At 41.4% G+C, this 10,880-nt stretch overlaps 1 protein-coding gene across 1 annotated transcript in view; it reads left to right on the top strand.

The window, feature by feature from the left end:
• The first annotated feature begins 302 nt into the window (after positions 1 to 302).
• Positions 303 to 10,880, top strand: part of WIPF1 (WAS/WASL interacting protein family member 1) — a 100,514-nt gene continuing 89,936 nt past the window's right edge. The window contains exon 1 of the mRNA XM_073545929.1: positions 303 to 411. The gene's annotated coding sequence lies outside the window, so the exon portion shown is untranslated. The remainder of the gene's footprint in view (positions 412 to 10,880) is intronic.

The following is a 10,880-nucleotide window of genomic DNA, read 5'->3' as shown; positions in this document are numbered from 1 at the left end:
TATGAAGCCGTATATGCGACACACGAGCAGATCTTTGTTCTTTAAGGTTAGAGTTTGTTTACAGAACCCGTAAGAGGATGAGAAGAAACAGTGAGAAGAATAGTAGCGCCTTTGTGCTAACTTTAGTCCATCCTGATATGAAGCAGAAAACATGAGCCATTCATTGCCGCCATTCATCCTGTATTGATCCAGATGCGGTTTATAGCTCAGGCTCAGAACAGCCACATGTGGGAACTGTTGCATCACTTCAATGTTTCCGGACTGAGGGGAAGTCAGAATTTTCTTTTTTTTTTTTTGCAGAACTCTAGGAGAAGTCTGGAAAACAAGACACAACTGCCGGTGACTGGAACAATCCAGGAGAGACACAGAGCAACATCTGGAAGGAGTCCTCACCATCTTCCCTCCTTGCCAGTAAGTGACAACAAGACAGTGGCTCTGAGAGCTGCTGTGGATGTGCTGCTCTGGGCTGGGTGTGGTAGTGGGATGTTAATACGCTGAGCCAGGCTGTCAGATCCCTGGAATTAATCTCCTTTTATGCTACTTGTCTTGCACTGCCATGTCATCTACTGCAGAGTAACAATTACAGTTTCCTCAGGCCACACTCAGGACAATCCTCTGTAGGTATTTGCTGATAACTTTTTGTCACTTGTTTTGCATTAGTTACTTATTGTGCGCTCTTTCACCCATTCAGTGCACTCTTCTCAATTTTCTGCTTCTTATGTTTTCTTTGCATTTCCTGACTTTTTTTCCTGCGGATTCGCCTTCCGTTAAGATTTGTATCTCTTCTTCCTCAATGAGACATTTTGCTACCGTACTCAGTAGTTAAGAAAAAGTTTTTCACTTTTTCTTTATATAAACTGTCATTTTTGTTTTCTCGCCAGATGTAACAAATAATTGCAGTCTTTTCCTCTGATCCTTACGTAAGTGTTGACTAGTGATCATTTTTTTGGCTATTGGAGACCTGATCATTGATAGAGACACTTAGCCGACACGTTTCCAACTTTTTCCAGTTATTTGTTTACACTACTGTATATGTGCCATTCTTCAGAAACTTCACAGGATGATGTGAGGTCACGATTTTGGTCATATTGTTCCCATTGAAGACAGGGGGAGAGTTGATTTGAGGCCGGGGGTCACACGAGAGTAGATTCACTCTTCTGAGAGAATCGGATTGATTATGTTAATGGCACTCCGATCAAACTCTGATCCGAGTGACAGCTTGGCGTGATGAGAGAATCTTAGCACAGGTGTCGAGATGATGGAGAACAAGATTTTTCCATCTTCTCCATTGTGTGCGAAATCAAACTGCACTCAGATGTCATCCGAGTGCAGTGCAATGTTTTCCACGCACCCATAGACGTGAATGGATGAGAGGTATCCGATTCGCGCTGCAAATTGAATAAGGCAATTTTTTTTGCATGCCTAACTGTCATGAGAGAAAAAAACGCAGATCTGCGCCGCCACATAGTATAACAGTATGGTCCAAGTGCCATCTGATAAAATATCAGATAGATCTCGTATACGCTGTATAAACCCTAAAAACTTGCCTCCTGCTGGAACTAATAGAGACCCTCTATTAAGGAATGGGGGACATAATAGGGTGTTCGCACTTTTATACAGTGTTTTACCTAAATAAAAGCAGCTGCCATTTTGTCCAACTTAGACGATCCACGTATTAGATGATCGCTATTCATTTAAATGGCCAGCATTAAATATTTCCCCAAGAATTAACAGATGATCCCTGAAGGTTCCAGGAGTTAGATCTGCAGTGATTTTCTGAATAGAGAAGGCATTTACTTTATTTTAGATATTATCATTACTGTAAAATACTACTTTGTTTGATATCATACATTCTATGATAATACCAGAGAATTATCAAAAATAAAACAGCTTTATTTAAAGCACGACAAATCAAACAGAGACAAAAAAATGCAGCGTCGAAAGCAAGATAATAACGCATGTTAAAAAAACGCACGCAAAAAGCGCAATAAAAAAAACACAAGTGACCTAATATAAATAGTAGGTGCAGAAATTCTACAGAATCAAAAACTCAAAAAAAGCTCATCATGCAAATGTAGCCTTATGGTTATGTTCACATGCAACATTTCTGCAGCCAAGACCTGCTCTCTTGGCAGTAGCAATGCTGTGTTCATGTTTTGCAGCGTTTTCGCTGTATTTTTTTGTGGCGTTTTCACTGTATTTCTTTTTATCATTTTTTTGCAGCATTTTTTGTCTGTGGATTACATGTCTGCTTTGTCTACATTACATGGTTAATAAAGTTAGTTTTATTCCATCCAAATATTGTAGAACGGCACCGGCACGGGAGGTAAGTATAGGCTTTATTATTTTGTGGGGGTCAAACATTTTGATCAACAAGGGCTTGTCCTAATAGTGGACTACCCGTTTAAGAACGGAACCTTCTTTGCAGGAAAGCAGGCAGTGATTATGGTGTATGTGGCTATCAGCTGCTCTGCAATAGGAATATTGCAATTTTTTTTGTTTATTTTTACACTTAGATTGACATTTTGTTACTTTTTTGTTTTGTTTAACGGTTCCATTGCCTGACAGACCTGCACGTTACACTGCTGCTGTGCTAGAGCGGTGGTCTCCTGTTTTTCTACTTTTGTAGTTTCAAAAGCAGAAGTGGAAACTTTTCTGTAATTTTAAATATTTACAAAACACTTGGGGCTTTTGCTCAGATTGCGTTCAACAAACTAAGACAAAGCTGTAGAGTAAGGCTCAGGGTTATGAACAGACTTGTATATCATACAGTGCTTATGTACGGTTTATATGTAGTATACACAATGGTTCCACTTACTGATGCTAATTTGTAATTGGCTTGATGAATGGTACTTTAGCTTGGTGCTATGACTGATGGCTAATGCTTTTAAAGGGAATTTTGTCAGTAATTATGCTATGTAATCTGAGTGCAGAATAATGTAGGGGCTGACTCCCTGATTCCAGTGATGTGTCACTTACTAGGCTGTGTTGCTGTTTAAATACAATCAGTGTTTTATCAGCAGGAGTTTATCACTACAGGACTAGGCGGCATGTGCCTCCTAGTCACTGCCTTGTGTAACCCTGCCCCTAGAGTGTGCATAGTACACACACAAAGCTGCCAATCAGTGGTGTGGGGGTCTATGCAGAGCTCAGCACTCTGAGCTTTGCTAGATTTGCAGCAGATAAAACAGCGATTCTTTCAAAAGGACATCAAGTAGACCAGTAAATGACATCGCTGGACTCAGGGTCTCAGCCCCTACTTTATGCTGCTCTCAAATTAGATACTAAAATCCTGCTGACAGATTCCCTTCAAGGATATTTGTATATTGTTTTTGCATTATACTTTTGCCATTCATAGGCCAAGGGTGGAAAAACCATTGGTACAACCTGTGGTCCAAATGGTAAGAGGGCCACTGTCATCCCATAGCAGCAACCAGCTTCTGTCACAAACAATATAATGTTCTTGCACATGGGCCACTCTTCTGTCCATGTCTGCCGATGCCATAGGCCCCCATACCTAAGACAGGAACCAACAGCGTATGCCTTCAGCCTCTGTTAATCATAGAATCGTAGAGTTGGAAGGGACCTCCTGGGCAATCTGGTCCAACCCCCTGCTCAAAGCAGGATTCGCTAAATCATCCCAGACAGATATCTGTCCAGCCTCTGTTTGAAGACTTCTATTGAGGAGAACTCACCACCTCTCGTGGCAGCCTGTTCCACTCATTGATCACTCTAACTGTCAAAGTTTTTCTAATATCTAATCTGTGTCTCCTCCCATTCAGTTTCATCCCACTGCGTCTAGTCTTTCCTTGTGCAAATGAGAATAAAGTTGATCCTTCTACAATGTGACAGCCCTTGAGATATTTGTAGACAGTTATTAAGTCTCCTCTCAGTCTTGTCTTTTGCAAGCTAAACATTCCCAAATCCTGCAACCTTTCCTCATGAGACATGGTTTGCAGACCGGTCACCATTCTGGTCGCTCTTTTCTGAACTTGCTCCAGTTTGTTCATGTCTTTTTTAAAATGTGGCGCCCAAAACTGGACACAGTATTCCAGATGAGGTCTGACCAAGAGGAGTAGAGGGCAATAATGACTTCACGTGATCTAGACTGTATGCTTCTGTTAATACATCCTAGAATTGCATTTGCCTTTTTTGCTGCTGCATCACACTGTTGACTCACATTCAGTCTGTGATCTATTAGTATACCCAAGTCTTTTTCACATGTGCTGTTGCTTAGCCCTATTCCTCCCATTCTGTGTATGCTTTTTTCATTTTTATTGCCCAGATGTAGTACTTTGCATTTTTCCCTGTTAAAAACCATTCTGTTAGTTGCTGCCCACTACTCCAGTTTATTTAAATCTTTTTGAATCCTCTCTCTCTCTTCTCTAGTATTAGCTATCCCTCCTAGCTTTGTGTCATCAGCAAATTTAATCAGTTTATCCTCAATTCCTTCATCTAAATCATTGATAAAGATGTTGAACAATACAGGGCCCAGGACAGAGCCCTGTGGTACCCCACTTGAGACGTTCTTCCATCTGGATGTGCAGCCACTTACGACCACTCTTTGGGTCCGATCACTAAGCCAGTTATGAATCCACCTAACAGTTGCCTTGTCTATTCCATACCTAGTCATTTTTTCAATAAGGATTGTGTGAGATACTTTGTCAAATGCTTTGCTGAAGTCAAGATATACTATTTCTACAGCATTTCCCTGATCCACCCAGTCAGTGATTCTGTCATAGAAGGAAATTAAGTTAGTCTGACATGACTTATTAATTACAATCCCATGCTGACTCTGTTTAATCACTTCATTCTTATCCAGGTACTGACATACATGTTGTTTAATAATTTGTTCAAAGATCTTTCCTGGTGTTGGGCCGGTATACATGTCAGTATATTTTTATGGCAATAAGAAATAATGCAGCAGACTGCGCTTTTTTCATAAAGGAGCATCCAATATAAAATCATTTACTGCCATATAGGAGCCTATAAATAACAGATGGCACTATACACCTATACAGTGGCAACCATTGGTGGCATACATCGGAAATCCAATAAGCATACAGCGATAAGGTGTGGGAACATTAAAGAATCTTTATCAGCCATTTAAAGTGAAAATCAAAGTTAAAGGAGATTCCCAACATGTAACAAAAATGTAGAATTGGTTTTAAAAATAATAAAATAAGTCAAAGTCACCAGCTCTAACCCCGTTGATCCAGCGCAGACTACTTCAGCAGCCTTAATCAATGGGGTCCTATTCCTCATTACCTGACTGCTTAGACTTGGATGAAATGACATGTCACCGGAAGTGTCTCCGACGTGCCTCAAACTTTTTCAACATTTCAAACAATCTCCTAAAAGCCTAAACATTGGGGTATGGGAATCTTGAAAAAAAAATGAGTCATGTCAGTACAACTCAATAAGGAGAAGCATATATCGACTTTCAAACCACAGCATTCTGTTCATCTCATTCTTGTGCTTCAGTTCATGGATTGGAAGTGACATGCGGCAGCTTGGAGCCCCGTAGAAATAAAACTTGCACTTGGTACTAGGGTGAAAAACATCACTGGCTGATGAAGGGGCTATTGGAATGGTAGTTGCATGTTTTACAAATGGAAATAATAAAAAACCTACTTATCTATTTTATTGTGATTTCTGCACTGATAATGTCCCGTATTTAGTCCTGTGGTCCAGGAAACTGCACTTGCACCATTAGTCTCGGCACCGGCAGAGAACTTACCCTCCAGCCCCGCTCTGTGTTGGTGATGTGATGCAGGAGGAGGCTGACCTAGTGAATGAACCGAACACGACATTAATGTATTTTCATAAAAGTTTTATTCATTTCCATTTGGAAAACATACAAACAAATTTATGTCAGCAAGACAACCCATTTGATATGACATTAACATGCTGCCCAGCCGCCTGGCTGAATGAAGTCACCTGATGAAGACGGAGGTTATCCGTTGAAACGCCTAGTTGAACTTAAGAAGAAAACCTTTCAAACTTCTCCCTTTCCTTTGCGCTCCCCTGCGATCTGGTTACCCTGCTTCCCACTGATTATTCATTGACTTGCATCCTTTTTATAATTCAAGAAAAAGTAGGAGCCGGTGTCTTGTGTGCAGGACTTCAATAAAATGGCACCGGAGGCGGCGCATGCGCAGCTCAAGATTTTGGCTCAGTTCAGTAATTCAAGTAGTGAAATATACATTCAACAATTTGTGAAAAAAAACCTAATTTGGTTTATGTCACCTTTTTCCAAAATCCATAATGTGTTCATTTTTATGTCAATAATTTCAACAGAGCTACATGAGGGCTTGTTTTTTGTGTTGCGAGGTAACTTTTTTAATGATATGAATTTGGGTAGATATAATGCATATGGTCATATTGCAGTGTTACCGCAACAAAAGCAATTCTGGCATTTTTATTTTTTTTTCTTTATTGTTTTTACCGAATGGGTTATTTTTATATTTTGGTAGAACATAGTTTTTCACATGCGACAATACCAAATTTGTTTATTTTATTATTTTTTTTATTGGGATCAAAATGAGGGTGAGCCCAATTGTTAATAATTTTTTTTTAATTTTCAAAAACATTTATTTTATTTTATATTTTCTTCCCTTTTGGGGGTTAGAGCCGGAGATTGTCTGATCAATTGTGTTATGTACCCAAATACAATAATATTGCAACATATAGTGAAAATCTCTCTGACCACAACCTTCTTTCATTCTCTATCAAAAACTGCCAGGCCACCCAGAAATTTATGAAGAACTTGCAGTCTTCATTGGCCCCTATCTCCTCCCTCTCATGTCCTGATTCTGCATTGAAGCATTACAATGAAACACTTCAAAGTGCCCTGGATGAATTTGCACCCCCTATACATAGAACAACACGACACAGATGGCGACAACCCTGGCACACCCTGCAAACACGTTTCCTGCAGCGGTGCTCCAGGTGCGCCGAACGTCTGTGTAGAAAATCCAATCTACACGAAGATTTCATCCATTATAAGGCTGTGTTCACATACAGCAGTTTTTTTCGCGTTTTTCCTACGGATTTACCAAAAAATCCGCTGAAAAAACGCTTAAAAGAAGCTTCCCATTCATTTTAATGCACTTTGCTCTTTTTGTACATATTGATGCGTTTTTTACCGTGAAAAAAACGCTTCGCAGTAAAAAACGCAGCTTGCTCATTAATTTTGCAGTAAATTCCGCATTTCTGGCTATTTTTTATGTGTCTGGGGACGCGCGGAAAAAAAACGTGTATTTTCTGGAAAGGAGTCCTGTTTTTATGCAGAAATTTTCTGCATATGTGTGCACATAGCCTTAGTTATGCTTCGAACATACAACACTGCCCTTCACCACTCAAAACAAACCTATTTCAACACCCTCATTACCTCACTGTCCAATAACCATAAACGTCTCTTTGACACTTTTCATTCTCTACTCAACCCAAGAGTACTGGCCCCAACCACGGAGCTCCGAGCTGACGATCTGGCCAATTACTTAAATGAAAAAATTGACCAGATCCGACAGGAAATTATCTCCCGATCACCTCATACCATGCACTGTCCTCCCTCCCCCACTGCATCTAGCTCACTCTCTGATTTTGAACCAGTCACAGAAGAAGAAGTAATCAGGCTCCTTGCATCTTCTCGCCCAACTACTTGCACCAGTAACCCATTTCCGTCACATCTACTCCAGTCCCTTTCCCCTGCTGTCACCCCTCACCTAACTAAAATATTTAACCTCTCTCTCTCTTCCGGTATCTTTCCCTCATTTAAGCATGCCATCATACATCCACTACTTAAAAAACCATCCCTCGACCAAAACTGTGCCGCTAACTATAGACCTGTCTCTAATCTTCCCTTCATCTCTAAACTCCAGGAACGCCTGGTCCACTCCCGTCTTATCCGCTATCTCTCTGATAACTCTCTTCTTGGCCCTCTCCAATCCAGTTTCCGCTCTTTACACTCCACTGAAACTGCCCTCACTAAAGTCTCTAATGATCTGCTAACAGCTAAATCTAATGGTCATTACTCCATGCTAATTCTCTTGGATCTCTCTGCAGCATTCGACACTGTGGATCATCAGCTCCTCCTCACCATGCTCCATTCCATTGGCCTCAAGGACACCGTTCTCTCCTGGTTCTCCTCCTATCTCTCTGACCGCTCCTTTACTGTATCTTTTGCTGGCTCCTCCTCCTCTCATCTTCCCCTTACTGTTGGGGTTCCTCAAGGATCGGTTCTAGGCCCCCTCCTCTTCTCCTTGTACACTGCCCCTATTGGTCAAACAATCAGTAGATTTGGTTTCCAGTACCATCTCTATGCAGATGACACCCAATTATACGCTTCTCCTGACATCACACCAGCCTTTCTAGAAAACACCGGCGATTGTCTAAATGCTGTGTCTAACATCATGTCCTCACTATCTGAAACTGAACCTGTCAAAGACTGAACTCCTTGTGTTTCCTCCCGCTACTAATGTACCTATACCCGACATTGCCATTTCCGTATGTGGTTCCACTATTACTCCCCAGCAACAGGCCCGCTGTCTTGGGGTCATACTTGACTCCGAGCTTTCCTTTGCCCCTCACATACGATCACTGGCTCGCTCTTGTTATCTGCACCTCAAAAACATTTCTAGAATTCGACATTTTCTTACTTTTGACTCCACAAAAACTCTTACTGTTTCTCTTATTCATTCTCGTCTTGACTATTGTAACTCTCTTCTAATCGGTCTCCCTCTTACCAAACTCTCCCCCCACCAATCTGTGTTGAATTCTGCAGCCAGGATCATATTCCTCACCAATCGTTACACCGATGCCTCTACCTTGTGCCAGTCATTACACTGGCTACCCATCCACTCCAGAATTCAGTATAAACTTATTACCCTCACCCACAAAGCCCTCCATGGCTCAGCACCACCCTACTTCTCCTCCCTTGTTTCAGTATACCACCCTACGCGCGCCCTCCATTCTGCTGATGACCTGAGGTTAGCATCCTCAATAATCAGAACCTCCCACTCCCGTCTCCAAGACTTTACACGTGCTGCGCCAATTCTTTGGAATGCACTTCCCAGGTCAGTACGATTAGTCCCCAATCCCCACAATTTTAAGCGTGCCCTTAAAACGCATTTATTCAGACTGGCCTATCGCCTCAACACATTAACCTAATCTATCCCTGTGTGGCACAGCCAAAAGTTTTACCATAACCAGGTTCCCTGTATCATGTTCCCACATGCTTTATGCATCCATTAGCCCTCTGTGTCTGTACTTTTACACACTTAACATTATGGCTGGTCCAAACAATCAGGGCAATTGTTACCACCCACCTCTCGTGTCTACCTTTTTCTCATATATTGTAAGCTTGCGAGCAGGGCCCTCAATCCTCTTGGTATCTGTTATGATCTATATGATTATTGTTATGCTGTAATGTCTATTGTCTGTACAAGTCCCCTCTGAAATGTAAAGTGCTGCGGAATATGTCGGAGTTATAGAAATAAAATTTATTATTTCTTATATTATAAAATCACAGTCTCCTATGAAGCCCAGCGGCAGGCTGGTCTTCACAGTGCTGTCACGGCAGGGACGGATGCCTTCAGAAGGCTCTTGGTGGACTTTGCAACCCATTAGAATCCCAGCCCTGCATTGCAGGGTGGGACAGAGGGTGATGGGCATATGCAACATTGTGTTCCCTCTCATAGATTGAAAGCAGCATCTAAGTTGTTAACAGCAGCAAACAGAACTCCGTTCCACTAGATGCTGTAAGAGATGGATTCCGTTTGTGAAACAACACTAACACCTCCGAATATGGTGCAAGCTCAGTTACTTAGCCCACACCATACTTGGGAACCCGACCAGTACCTGTATGTCCAATGTCAGGAAGGGTTTAAAGGGTTATTCCCAAGAGAGTATGTTATCTCCGATCTATGAGATAGGAAATAACTTGGTGATCTTGGAGGATCCAACCATTGAGACCCCCAGGAATCCCAAGAATGGGGCTCAGGAACCTGGGAACCAGCCTCAGCATAGTGCTGTCTTGAATAGAGTTCAGGTGCGGATGCAATTAGTAAGTTATCCCCTATAATATTGTCTGAACCTGCTGATAGTGTCAGAATCTGTTCCTTAAAGGGGTTGTTTGATAATTTTTTTTTGAAACACGAAGAATGGTCTTAATATAATAAAATGATGAAATGACTGGCTGCAATCCCCATGTATCCAGCACTGGCCTCTCAGCTGGTATGTACAATGGTGTATTGTTCTTTGGTTACCTGACCACTAAAGCCTGTGATTGGCTGCAGTGGTCTAGTGATTGGAAGAGAAAGTCATCCAACCAGAGAGCTGTGGTCCTTTTGATCAGCTCATCGAGGAGGTGCTGAGAATTGGACCTCCAATGGTCTGACATTTATTGCACATCTTAAGGAAAATGACCACAACACTCTTCTAATGAGCATCTATCACAAGATTTCACATTACAAAACTGCATACTTTATTAAGTAGATCTCTTAGACCTGATACCACTGGTGTGTTTACTTTGAGAATCCATGTCAGACTAGATCCTTATATTAAGATGTGCATTTTATGAGTCCAGCTATAGAATGAAATTTCTCCTGAGTTCAAGTGTATTCAGTCTCTGCCCACCCAGCCTGACTGACAGCTGCAGCTTATACCGAGTAGTGTGAGATCTCAGCAGGGAGGAGGGACACTGAGGAGATGTCAATCAGGGTAAGTGGGTGGAGATTGAGTTAAACTTTCAGAAAAGGATTATACAGACATTCTGACATGGATTTTGAAAGGAAATACATCATCTGAATTAGTTCTAAGAGAGTTATATAATAATCTATACAGTCTGTATTGTGAAATTTGGTAACAGATCTCATTTT

This window comes from Dendrobates tinctorius, unplaced genomic scaffold (genome assembly GCF_039654945.1).
Source record: "Dendrobates tinctorius isolate UK_male_01 unplaced genomic scaffold, ASM3965494v1 ptg000143l, whole genome shotgun sequence".
NCBI classification, from domain to species: Eukaryota; Metazoa; Chordata; class Amphibia; order Anura; family Dendrobatidae; genus Dendrobates; species Dendrobates tinctorius.
Note: the sequence above shows the minus strand (reverse complement) of the source record. Positions and strands in the feature narration are given on the sequence as shown.